This window comes from Protopterus annectens, chromosome 11.part0, assembly GCF_019279795.1.
Source record: "Protopterus annectens isolate FY-2018-M chromosome 11.part0, PAN1.0, whole genome shotgun sequence".
Taxonomy (NCBI): Eukaryota; Metazoa; Chordata; order Ceratodontiformes; family Protopteridae; genus Protopterus; species Protopterus annectens.
Window position 1 is genome coordinate 1,551,967,265 of NC_056745.1, and position 13,513 is coordinate 1,551,980,777.

The following is a 13,513-nucleotide window of genomic DNA, read 5'->3' on the forward strand; positions in this document are numbered from 1 at the left end:
ATAGCTACTTTAAATGTGACTTAATTTGGGATCAGATTTAACTAGTGAGGGTCCTGTACTTGTGGTGGTGCAATGGTCATCCATGTTGGTAAGGACAAGGTCGAGAATATTTGAGCCCCTTTTGGGGTTGTTTACTGTTTGTTTTAGGGCATTAGTGTTAACAAAGTCCAGGAACCCTTGTATGAGCATGTTGGTACTCGTATAAGTTTCTCAGTCAGTGGAGGGATCATTAAAATCGACCATGACTACAGTGTTTGGTTGTAATTTGATTGACTCAAGTAGGTCCAAATAAGCAGTGAGGTATCTTGGTTCATTGAAGGGGGCCTATAGCTAATAATGACCTGAAGGGGGGGGGGTCTTACCCACAGTTAGTTGAACTTGAAGTAACTCCATGTAGTTTTCTTGTCTAACCAGTCTAGAGGTGTATTTATCTTTGATGAAGATAGATACTCCTCCTCCTTTGGTTCTCACACATTAATTTTGTGGTCTGAAAGTGTGGAAGGCATTGTAGCCTTGCAAGAACAGGTTATTCTGCGACCCTGACCCAAGTGTCTGTGATTGCCCAGACTTCAGCATCATCCAGGGAGAGGAGTGCAGTTTCTGATTTAAACTCCTAGTATTTAGCAGCATTCCTTTAATTTATTTGTAAGTGATATTTTCACTTTGGAAATTTTGTTCTTGAGACAGGGCCTGAAAAAGCCACTATGGGTGAGGCAAGTGCCTTAACCAGTAACCAAAAGCCTAGAGGTGACAGGTGAAGACCATCTCTGGCAAAGCAATGTCGTCTATCAACCATGTCATCCCAGGCTGACAGGAACTGGATCCCCTTAGAATGACAGCAGAAACTAAGCCAATTGTTGAAGTCAAAAATGTTTTGTTTATATTGTGGCATCATCCTAGGTGAGGGTAGAATGCTGCTCAAGGTAGGGACATACCTGCCTGGGACACACATTCAAAGAGTTCAATCATATTTCTTTTTCATACAGTCCACTGAGGTATGTTTCAAGTCAGTCACTCTAGCATGAACTATGACAGAGTCATAATGGTACTTGTTGTTGAGAGACATGCATGCATGTGTGATCTGATAGATCCTGGCACCTGAAAAACAGCTGACAGTAACCTTCTTGTCCAGCCTGGTGAGTGGGACATCTGCTTGTCTCACAATGGAGTCGCCTATGACAAAAATTTGGTTTAGATATGCTTTGCCGTAGGACCTTATTTGGTGAGAGACTGGTGCTTGTGTTTTTGTGTGTATTGAGTGCTGTAGGGGCTGTATTAGGTGTAACATGTTTGTGTTTGGAAGGTCTTTGGTGTTTAGCTAGATATTTGCTGAGTACCTCCACATATGATGGTTTGTGCTGAGTGCATGGTTTGCGTAGCAGGTAGTAGTACGTGAGCTGACAACCTGTACAGTGTTACAGAGTTACTGTTACGTACGCAAGAGAGCAAGGATTCCATATTCTTAGTGCAGATGCATTAATCACAAATTGTACTTGGGTGATTTAGGAGTAGTGGGTTGTTGGTGTACATGAGGCAGTTGCTACACTGCCTCAGGATACCCATGTCAATAAGGCTGGTAGTAGAAATGGAGGGAAACTGACCATCCATAATGCTAGGTTAAATCCTGTTTTCACAGTGGGGAGAGAAAATGGAGGGGTGTGGTATAACTGGGTGGTCTAAATGGGGTCTGTACAAATGGGGTGCTCTATAAAGGTTCTATACTAGTGGGAGGTTCTCTAAATGGTATGAGACTATTGTAGATTTGGTAGCTTTGGGAATGTTTAAGGGGCAAAAGCACAGCTGAGTTGCTCTCTGAGCAGCTAAGCACAATTTAAGGACTTCTCGGATGGATCACGGGCAACTATTAAGGTAAAATGTATCTACTGAAGTTTTTGCATCTATAACTGGCAGTGGTTACCCCTGCTGTGTAATACTGCATGATGGTGCTCTACAAGTAAACTGCTGACTTCAGCAGAGCAGTGGCTGATCACCTAACTTTTGTGGAGCTGTGTTTAAACAAGCACAAATGGGTTTATGTAGCAACAGTGAGTAAACTGAGTTAAACAATTTAACCAATATAAAAGCTCAAAACTGAGCCCTGTGCCAGCAACCTTCACTCAGATGAGCCCTAACTGCATTCTTCTGCCACAAGAGTACAGGGGGCCCCTCTCCAACAAAAGAGTACCTGGTTTAGTACTCAATTTAACAAACAGAACTAGATTCAGCAGGTCTGAATGTAGTCTATGCTACAGCAGAGAAAAAGTGCAACAAATCAGCAAGATCAGTTTAAAGAAAATCAGCAATATAGCAACAATACAGTTTAAAAGTGCAAAACACAGTATAACATTGTACTTATGGTTAGTAAAATGCAACAAATTCCTTGGATGCACAGATGAATACAGCAGAGCAGTGGGTGGTCGCCTAACTCTGTGGGGCTGTGTTAAAACAGCTAACTGATTTGCGGCTGGGGAACATTAAAAATGGAGGTAGTCCCCAACTAACTCAGGCTCAGTAGGTAAAAAGAAATATTCTTGTGTCCATGAACAAAAAAAAATGGAGGTAGATCCCAACTAACTCAGTCTCAGAAGGCAAAGAGAAATAGATGCACGAGGTTTGTCTGCTACACAACTTGTTGACATGCAGCATTACTGTGTTGCATTATAGAATGCAAGTAGTTGACTTGGGTTTTGTTAAGTGCAGTAGTGAAGTAAAGGATTTGTTATGGTCATGGTTGTACAACCATTTATTTACAGGGGATGTGGGAGTGAAGATCCCGCATAGGGGGTTTACCTGCCCCAAGTAAATGATGTTATTTTATTGTTTTTCTTTTTGCTGTGTGTGCACAGAAGTGTGTATTATGGGTTTTATGTATGAAGTATCACAATGCCTGCAACTTGTTTTAGTCATTTATGTATTTTATCAGATTCCTGATGAGGTAGATAAGGAATGCGTTTGTGGTGTAACTTTGTGTGTAGGTGCTGAACATGTCAGAATGCAACATTTTTAGTTGAAAGTTAGATGGTGTGTTTTTTTGAGATGGAGTGTGTTTCATTTGGTCAGTTGTGTGTGTATTTAATTCTTGTTTGTTTCTGTGTTTGACAATATTGATGTATTACAATATAATCGTGCATGTGTGTGTATGTATGTGTGTGTGTGTGTGTGTGTGTATATATATGGATCTCGTGTTTCTTACCTGTAACTAATCATAAAACACACACACACACACACACACACACACACACACACACACACACACACACACACACACACACACACACACACACACACTAAATCTGCCCCCTTACCTAATGCTAAAACCCACACACTTGCATACAAATTTCCAGCCCCACCACTTACCTTTGTCAACCAACCGGACATTGCCCACATCAGTATTTGCACAAATGGGCAAGTCCATCATCGACAGGTACAGCAATTCACTTGTGTCTGACAAGTTTTGACCACATGAACTGTAAATGAAAGATGTGAGAGTGTTCAATCTCGCCGTTTATTCTTACACATGGGGTGTCGGAGCCGATCCTCGGCTCCGAGTCGGCCGCTTAGCAAAGCTTTGCATCTAGAAGAAGCTTGAGACCAACCTACCTCCCACAATTCCCTCTGCCTCTACCCCAGATCTAGTTTGCCGCTGCAACCGATCGCATCGTTTTTGAAGAGCTCTGACCAACTGGGAAGATAAGCTAACTTTTTCTTGAAAAATTTCTTGAAAATTTTAGGATTCTTGACATATATATTTAGTGTGTGTGTGTGTGTGTGTGTGTGTGTGTGTGTGTGTGTGTGTGTGCTCTGGTCATCCTTATTTACTCTTATATATATAGTTTATATATATATATGTATATATATATAGTTTAGGTTTACCTTAGGGCCTACCCCACTTACTACTTGGCTTACTACTAAACTTGGAATTTGATTCTTGGCATTATTTTTGCTGTGACAGTGTTATTGATAGTGTACAGTACTTTTCTTACAGGATGTCTGAAAAAGCTAAATCAGGATTTAAGAGGTGTCAGTGTGGGCAGAAGATGTCTGTCACCGACAACCATAGCTCCTGTGTCTACTGTCTTGGCCCTCTCCATCTACAAGAAGACTGTTCTATTTGTCATTCTTTAGTGGAAGGGTCATGACAGATAGGTGCAGGAAGCTTATGGACAGAGGTCTTTTGAAGCCTGCCTTCCAAGAGGCTCTTGACAAGTCAGACCAGGCTTCTAAATCCTTGAAGGAGTCGAAGACATTGGAGCCCATGTCATTGGCTCCGAGTTCTTCGTTTAAGGTTCGTTCACCGGTTCCACAGACTTCGGGGCCGAGTGTCGAACTTCTGTCTGTCACTGAGCCTCGAGTCTTGGAACCGGTAACGGAGCTTCCACCTCCTGCTCTATTGAGGTCGGCACTGTCCTCGATTCCTTCGACTCGATCTTCCAGGCCCCTCTCCGACACTGACGTAGATCATGTGGTGCAGAAGTTAATGGAGAACACGGCCCTGTCCAAACTCATTTCAGTCTCCTCTCAATTGGTGTCGAGACTTGAAGGCCTTCCTTTATCTCCATCTGATCCTCCTCCGAGACCTACTCAGCCTTCGGAGCCGGGAGATGTTGATCTGATGATAGTGGAGCCATTGGTGCCGGAACCATCCCTTTCTCAGTCGGCACCGTTGACCTCGACTCCGTCGAAACCATTACCGGACTCACGGAGCCGACGATCTATCCTTGGTTCCGGGACCGAGAGTCGGACCGATGTTTCGGTGCCGACTCTCCCCCTCGGCGCCTCGGCATGGATCACTTCGGCTCCGTCCTCGGAGTCGATGCCCTTGGCCTCCACGTCGGAGATACTTCTGCGTTCTTCGGAACCGGGGGATTCCTCAGCTCGGGGTCCGGGGGCCTTCAACCTTATGAGGAAGGTATTGTCTTCTCAGACAACCACTTCACCAGAAGCAACTTCTCCCTCCCATAAAGGTCCGTTGTCTTCTTCTGCACCCACGACTACACAAAAGCGTCGAGCACCAGTGTCTCAGCCACTCCCAGAGGGAGCCCCTTCTTCCTCGGAAGCTTCATCGGATGCCCCCCGATGACGTTCCGAGGAAAAGACTGTGCAAGAGGAGGCACTTAGATTCTCCACAAGAATCCTTAACATCGGATACTGACTTAGATGCGTCAGAGGGGTCCCCAAAATCACCCTCGGAGGATGTCTCCTTTTCTGACATCCTGGAGATCCTGAAACAGAGAGGTGATTGGCAGGCCCTACCCCCTTCTGAGGATGAGTCGGTTCTGCTGAAGGCATTTGGTGCTCATCCTTCTTCCTCCTGGGTTACTCCGCCCTTCGACGAGTTAATGGAATTAATTGCTCGAAGGGCGTGGGAGGCACCTGACACAGTGGAGCCAGTTCCCAGGAAGCCTAACAAATATATAACTGCCCCTCAGGATAAGTCATACCTCACTAAGGGAGTTCCAGTGGACACTATGGTGGTGGCAGCAGCCACGAAAAAGGAGATGTCTGAATCTTCCTCGTCTGTTCATCCTCCTAACAGGGACTCTAGGACCATGGACAGATATGGGAAGCGCATTTTCAGCTCAGCGACTTTTTCCATGCGATCGCTGAACTACTTGACACACTTCACACGATTACAGAGGGATCTAGTCAAAGAGTTGGGAGATACCCTCCAGGGTACGACAGATGCTGCTGTCTCGGATAAGGTTACAGCACAGCTCAATACCCTTACATCTATTGTGAACTCGTCCATGAGGCTCATCTCGTATGCGGCTGAAGGGTCGAGTAGGGCTGCAGCTTCAGCGATTGCTCTTCGTAGACAATCCTGGATGCGCCTGTGCTCCTTTGCGGAAGCCTTCAAGTCTTCCTTTACTAACGCCCCCTTTGATGGTGCCACTCTTTTTGGCCCTAAAGTAAAGGAGACCCTAACCCGGTGTGAGCAGGAGGGAAAGACTCTGTCTGCTGTCGGAGTCTGTTTTTCCACCCCATCCAGACCGTACCCCAAAGGGCAACGAGGTGGAAAGCTGTGGTTTCATAAACCCCAGGGTTCTTTCCCAGGCACACAGGGTGATGCCCCCTCCAGAGGCAGAGGGGGGGGCAGAAGTGGAAGACGCCACCCTGGCGGCAGAGGGGGTCTGCAGAATCAAGGTGACAGGGATACCATCCCTGGGAAGCCTTTTCAGCACTCCTGAGAGGAGGCCCGACTGTCCTGCTCTGGAGGCAGTCGGGGGATGCTTAGCTTTATACCCTCAGGCCTGGCAAAACCTTACTTCAGACAAATGGGTAAAAAGCATTATTACCAGAGGTTAAAAAATTCCTTTTGTATTCCCCCCGTTCCCACAAAAAAGGTTCCCAGATGTACCACCCCATCTGCGAGAACCTGCAGCTATAGAAATCTCAAAGCTGCTAGAAAAAAGAGTCATCCAACTAGTCCCGGCGGACCAAAGAGGATCCGGAACTTACTCAAGGTTCTTTTTAGTTCCAAAAAAGACAGGGGACTGGAGGCCAATTCTGGACCTAAGCAATCTCAATACGTATCTGAAGAAAGAAAAGTTCCGGATGGTCACGCTTCAATCGATCCTTCCGTTCTTACAGAAGGACGACTGGATGTGCTCAGTAGATCTCAGGGATGCCTACTACCACATCAAAATGGCCAGAATGTCCAGAGATCACCTGCGCTTCCGGCTGGGAGCCAGCCATTTTCAGTTTTGGGCCCTGCCCTTTGGTCTAACCTCGGCCCCCAGGGTTTTCACCAAATGCATGGCAGTGGTAGCGTCTCACTTGAGACGCCTAGGATTCCGGGTGTTTCCGTATCTGGACGACTGGCTCCTTACTGCCACCACCAAGCGTCAACTTATACAGGCCAGGGACTACACACTCAGCCTTTGTGTTCAGCTAGGGATTTTGATAAATTTCGAAAAAATCTGCGTTACAGCCCTCGCAGCATATTTCATTTATAGGGGCAGATCTAGATTCCCGTTCTTTGCTACTAAAACTTCCCCCCGCAAGAATAGCTTCCCTACAAGATCACGTATCTCTCCTACTATTGTCCAAAAAATCCCCAGCCAAACTAGTCCTGAAAGTCTTGGGACTCATGTCAGCTTCCCTCATTGCAGTTCCCATGAGGAGGCTACACATGAGAGTTCTCCAATGGCTGCTGTTCGCACAGTGGTCATTCCAACAGTTACCACTGACACACGAGATTCACATTACGAATACCTGCAAAGCACACCTGTCTTGGTGGTTACAGAATCACAATTTCGTCAGCGGCTGACCGTTTGTGTTACCCACACCAACAGCCACAGTGACCACGGACGCTTCCCTGATAGGGTGGGGGGGCATCTTTCAGGGACAGACAGTCCAAGGCGAATGGACCAGTTTAGAGTACAACCTGCACATCAATGTTCTAGAGATGAGGGCAGTGTTTCTGGCATTGCAACACTTCTCCCCCCTTCTACCTCTAGGCACCATTGCAGTTCAGATGGACAACATGTCCGTAGTCTGGTACATAAACAAACAAGGAGGAACCAAATCTTACCAATTGTGCAGAGAGGCCATGAGAATTTGGCAATGGGCAGAATCCATGGGTCGCTTTCTGATAGCAACGCACATCCCGGGGTTATCCAATGTCATAGCGGACAGGTTGAGCAGAGCCATCCTGCTACCTCACGAGTGGTCCCTCAACCAGATAGTGGCGGAAAGGATCTTCCGCAAGTGGGGCCAGCCTTGCTGCGATCTGTTTGCGTCTCCAATGAACACCAAATGCAGAAGCTACTTTGCCCTTTTACACCCTCCAGGGGATGTCCACAGGGACGCTCTGATTCATGATTGGCCCCCGGGTCTCCTATATGCTTTCCCCCCTATACCTCTGATACCGAGATTTCTTCAGAAAGCCAAGGACCAGGAGAGGACTATAATTCTCATTGCCCCATTCTGGCCTCGACAGATTTGGTTTCCCTTTCTTCAAGCTCACCAAATGCGGGAGCCCTGGATTCTGGACCCGGTGCCAGACCTACTGACTCATTCGTCAGGAGCTCCCCATCCGTCACTCCTGTCCCTCAAGTTAGCAGCTTGGTTGCTCCGCTTCCCTACTTAGCCAGGTCTGATCTTCTTTCTCCGGCGGTTCAGGACATTCTGGTAGCCTCTCATAAGGCTTCCACTACTAAAATTTACACCGGTAAGTGGAAACGTTTCGTCTACTGGGCGACTACTCAGCATTTAGATCCCTTAGTAGCCCCTCTAAACAAGATTTTGGAGTTCCTGTCCATGCTGTTTCATCAAGGAGCCTCTACTGCCACTTTAAAAGTTCAATTGGCCGCTATTTCTAACTTTCATGTAGGAGAGAATGGAGCGCCCATTATGGCTCATAGGCTTTGTAAAGCCTTCTTGAAAGGGTCCTTTCACCTTAGACCAGCAGTTAGGTTACCTACAGCCCCTTGGAATCTAAATCTACTCTTATCCCAACTAATTTTACCACCTTTTGAACCAGCTTCTTCCTGTTCCTTAAAGTTCCTGTCCTGGAAAACTCTTTTCCTGGTAGCCATCACTTCAGTCAGACGAGTATCAGAACTTCAGGCGCTTTCTGTTAAGCAACCATATTTAATTTTTCACCCGGACAGGGTATCATTACGCACCAACCCTTCCTTCCTCCCTAAGGTTTGTTCAGTTAACAACATTAATCAGTCCATTGAGCTTCCTACATTTTTCAAAAACCATTCACCAAGAAAACACGAACAAAAACTTCCAGTAAACGAAAAACTCAGGTGAGGAAAACAGATGCACACAGGTTTATTGTTAAGCGCTTTTCGTCGTTCTTCTTAGAATGACTTCTTCAGACAAATTACTAGAGCTAACTCTCAGCTTTTATCTCATCCTTTGACCAAATGATTAATCAATTATCTAATTAAAGCACCATTTTACATTTTGAAAGAAGTAAAAACTCATGAAAAATGTGTGGGTAAAAGTATATAGAAATAACCTATACTATTTAACTCGTTTATAAACTACAGTTTAAACAAGAAATAAGTATATATATATATATATATATATATATATATATATATATATATAAATATATATATGTAAAAAACAGTGACATATATAGATATTAAATTCCTACACATTTAGTAATAACTAAAATACAATTATTTAAAACGCTCCTCCTATCTAACTATCATTAAAAACGAATAAATTAAAGAACTTAACCATTTCTAAATTATTACATTTACATTGCATTTCTTGTAAAGGTGGACCAAGAAGAATACTTAAAACCCTGGGGAAAAAATCAATAATCTCTCTATGTGAAATCAAAATAAAATATAATGTTTAAAAAGTTTTAAACAAACATTCCAATAATACATGGTTAAATATTAGTATATAAATATATAAATAAAGACTAAGTAAAAAACTAGTAAGTAAGTATATATATATATATATATATATATATATATATATATATGTATATAAACACATGATCCTAGAAAAATAAAAAATTATAAAAATTAATTATTATCTTTTCAAGCTTCTCAGTTTCAGAAGGCATGAAATATTACATTGATCATTAAGTCCTGGTTCTAAAAATGCATCAGTCCTAATTTGCCAGGTTAATTCATGCTCTTCGAGAAGTAAACTTGAAGGACCTCTTCTATTATCAGATTTTATTTGATCTAATCCTATAAACTTAAAAGAATGGCTAGGGTGGGAGAAAATATGCTTAGCTAAAGCATTTTCAATCTTTAATTTAGAAATAGCATTTATATGCTCATACATCCTATCACGCATTCTCCTTTCTGTTTTTCCTATGTAGAAACATGGGCAATTCATGCACAATGCTCCATACACTACCATTCTTGAATTACAATCAAATTTATGATTGAAATTATAAGTCTTGTTGTTAATAATATGAGTGCTACCAGTTTTTATATATTTACAATATTTACAGGTTCCACAAGTAAATGTTCCTTTTGATTTTCCTATTGTAGAGGTTTTCTTATTGCCTAATAACATTTAAAGATTTTTACCTTTTCTATACACTATTTTCGGGAAAATGGAGAACTGTGCAGAACATTTCTTATCATAACGTAAAATTATCCAATTTTTGTACAATATATCTCTTATTATCTTACTTTCAAGATTAAATGTCGTGATAAAAGTTATCCCAGGATTCTCAATAAAAGTACTTTTTTCATCAAAATTTAAGACAATCTTTTCACTTATATTTTCACAAGTATTAAGTTGTGAGCCTAATGTGAATTGGTCAACTAACATGTCCCCATTCACATTATTGACTTTGTTCAATATTGGATTTATCACTCCATTTTCCCTCTTAATTCTAACTTCTTCAAATATGTCACTAAGGAAGTCATTAGGGTATCCCCTATGTCTAAACATATCTTCCAGTAATTTACATTCTTCGAAAAAGTCATCATATCGTGATATCATACGGGCTGCTCTTATAGCTTGGCCCTTCACGATTGCTTTTTTCTGGAAGTAAGGATGTAAGCTTGTAAAATGTAGGAACGAATTACTATAAGTTTCTTTCCTAAAAATCTTTGCAAAAAACTGTTTTTTGTCATTGTCTTTAATTAAATAAACATCCAAATAATTTATAGTATTTATCTGGAAGTTAAATGTAAATTTCAAAAAACTGGTAGTGTTGTTAAAGTAGTTAACCAGGTCCATAGCTAAGTTCTCATTACCATCTAAACAAATAAAAATGTCATCTAGGAAACGTGTGTAATATTTAACATGATTCAAGAAATAGTCAGACTTTATAATATAGTTCTCCTCCCAATAAGCCATTACAGTATCTGCGAAACTTGCACCTACTGGAGACCCCATCGCTACCCCGCATTTTTGCAGGTAGTAATCATTATTGAATAAGAAAAAATTATTAGTCAAAATAATATCCAATAATGATGTCACTAAATAAACTTCTGAGGGTGCAGCTCCTTTTTTCACCAAGTAAATATTAACCCATTCAAGGCCTATGTCGTGTGGTATTGAAGTATATAAATCTACGACATCGACTGTAAGGAAATTGAAGTCTTTATTGAATTCAATTTTATTGATCTTACTTAAAAAAGCCCATGAGTCTTTACTTATTTGTGTTTCAGTAGATAAATATTTCTTTAAAATATTATCAACTAATTTAGCACTAGCATATGTTATCGAGTTCCTGCCATCTATCAAAGGTCTAAATGGAGGATTTTCTAAATTTTTGTGTAATTTTGGTATGGCAAAAAGTACTGGTATTTTTGGCCATTCTATTCTAATGTAGTTATACATGTCAATGTCAATATAACCTTCAATGAAAAAATCACTGAAGTGGCTATTAATAAGCCTATACGCTAGATTTACTTCATTGACACTAACATTTTTGTAAGTGTCATTATTTAGTATGGCAGAAACTCTCTCAATATAATCATATTGGTCAAATAATGCCATCCCACCACCTTTATCTGGTTTTATGGCTCTGATGTTTAAATTTTTAAATAGTTTTAAAAATGCACTTTCATCAGTGGTAATGTTAGATAGTCTACTGAATTTGTTGTTCATATGAAAAACGGTATTATTTTTAACAGCCAAGTTCCGAAGATCTAATTCCATAATAGATTCAAAGGTCTGAAGGGCTGGATGAAGGGGAGGATTGTAATCACTTGGAATGTAATACGGTGAAATGTTAGTCTCTGAATCACCTAGTAATAAATTTAAATTAAGCTTTCTAACAAACATTTTAATATCTTTAATACACTCCACTAAATTCAAATGTTGATTTGGAATAAAAGTATACCCTTTAGATAATAATTCTGCAAAACATGGTTCAATTTCCACACTAGAGTAGTTATAAATCATAAAATACCCAGTTTTATTAGTAATAATTTTAGGTAGTCCCAGGTCAACACCTATCGCCTCGGTTTGTTCAACGGGCGCTTGCTGTTTTTTTGTACTCTTTGATCAGAAAAATTATTATTATTCTTTGGTATCGCACCCTGATATTCATAATCAAAACTGTCCAAACAGTCATTTTGGTTATGATAACCATCAGTTCTTTCCTTATTTCCACGTAACCGGTTAGCCCAGTTATTATTCTCAGGTATTTGTTGGTTATTAGAATTTTGTTGAACCTGTATCCTTCCATTAGACTGGTTACTTTCTTCAACATTAGATTCTGAAAAAGTTTCTCTGTTTGTACCTGAGTTATTAGGTGCTGTTTGAGAAAATGGAGGTTTTGGATAAGCTGTACCGTTTCTGTATGCCAAACGGTCTCTTATCATTTTTTTATTTTTGTTAAGTTTGAGCCTTACTAACAATTGGTCAATGGTGGAGAAAGACCGCTCGTACTCAAACCTATATCGAGAAATATCAGTGTTCGATAAAATTTCTTCATTCAAGTCTTTAACATCTTTGGACAAGTCGACAATTTGCAGACCATAATGTTTAATCATCAATTTAAGTAGTGCGATCCCTTGTTGATCAAAGAATGTCACAAGTTCTTTATGAAATAATGAGTTTTCAACAAGCCCCGTCGGGTATACATGGTATCGTAGACCCTTAGGGACCAAATTTTCGTTTATGCAACCCTCGAGGTAACTAACCTCGAGTTGAAGTTTTTTAATTTTCAAGAGCTTTGTGTCCAACAGTTTTAATTTGTTGGTTAAAGAGGTTACACTAACCTGTGTATTAAATGCGTCTTCTGCCGCTAATCCCATATTGTGATGGCCCCGAAAGTCCAATTTACTGGTATCAGTAAGCCAGCTATCGAAAGTAGGATTTCCCATAAGCTCTCCGACGCTTCTTTCACCTAAATGGTTTCCACTTGTCTGGTCACGATAACGTCTCCTGTTCGGACTTGAGTTATGACCATTTTCCACGGAATTAGCATTTTCAGCCTCCTGACTTCTAGTTGGTAAGCGGCGTTCACGTTGTGCTGGTGTAATGCCGGTATCTAAACTTTCATTAGTCTCCGGATGAGTAGCTGAGGGAATGCTGCTAGATTCAAATCTAGCCGCCAAGTGGTCGACGCGCTGTGTAAGCGCCAATATCAAAGCTGTTAAATTGCAGTCATTACTAGATTCCAACCGATTGTCAGAAAGCAGCGGACTGCTGCTATTTTCAGTAATGTCACTATTATTTAAGTTTTCCATAGCCAACGAGGTGTTAAATCACAAACTATTCACCAAGAAAACACGAACAAAAACTTCCAGTAAACGAAAAACTCAGGCGAGGAAAACAGATGCACACAGGTTTATTGTTAAGCGCTTTTCGTCGTTCTTCTTAGAATGACTTCTTCAGACAAATTACTAGAGCTAACTCTCAGCTTTTATCTCATCCTTTGACCAAATGATTAATCAATTATCTAATTAAAGCACCATTTTACATTTTGAAAGAAGTAAAAACTCATGAAAAATGTGTGGGTAAAAAGTATATAGAAATAACCTATACTATTTAACTCATTTATAAACTACAGTTTAAACAAGAAATAAGTATATATATATATATATATATATAACTCTTA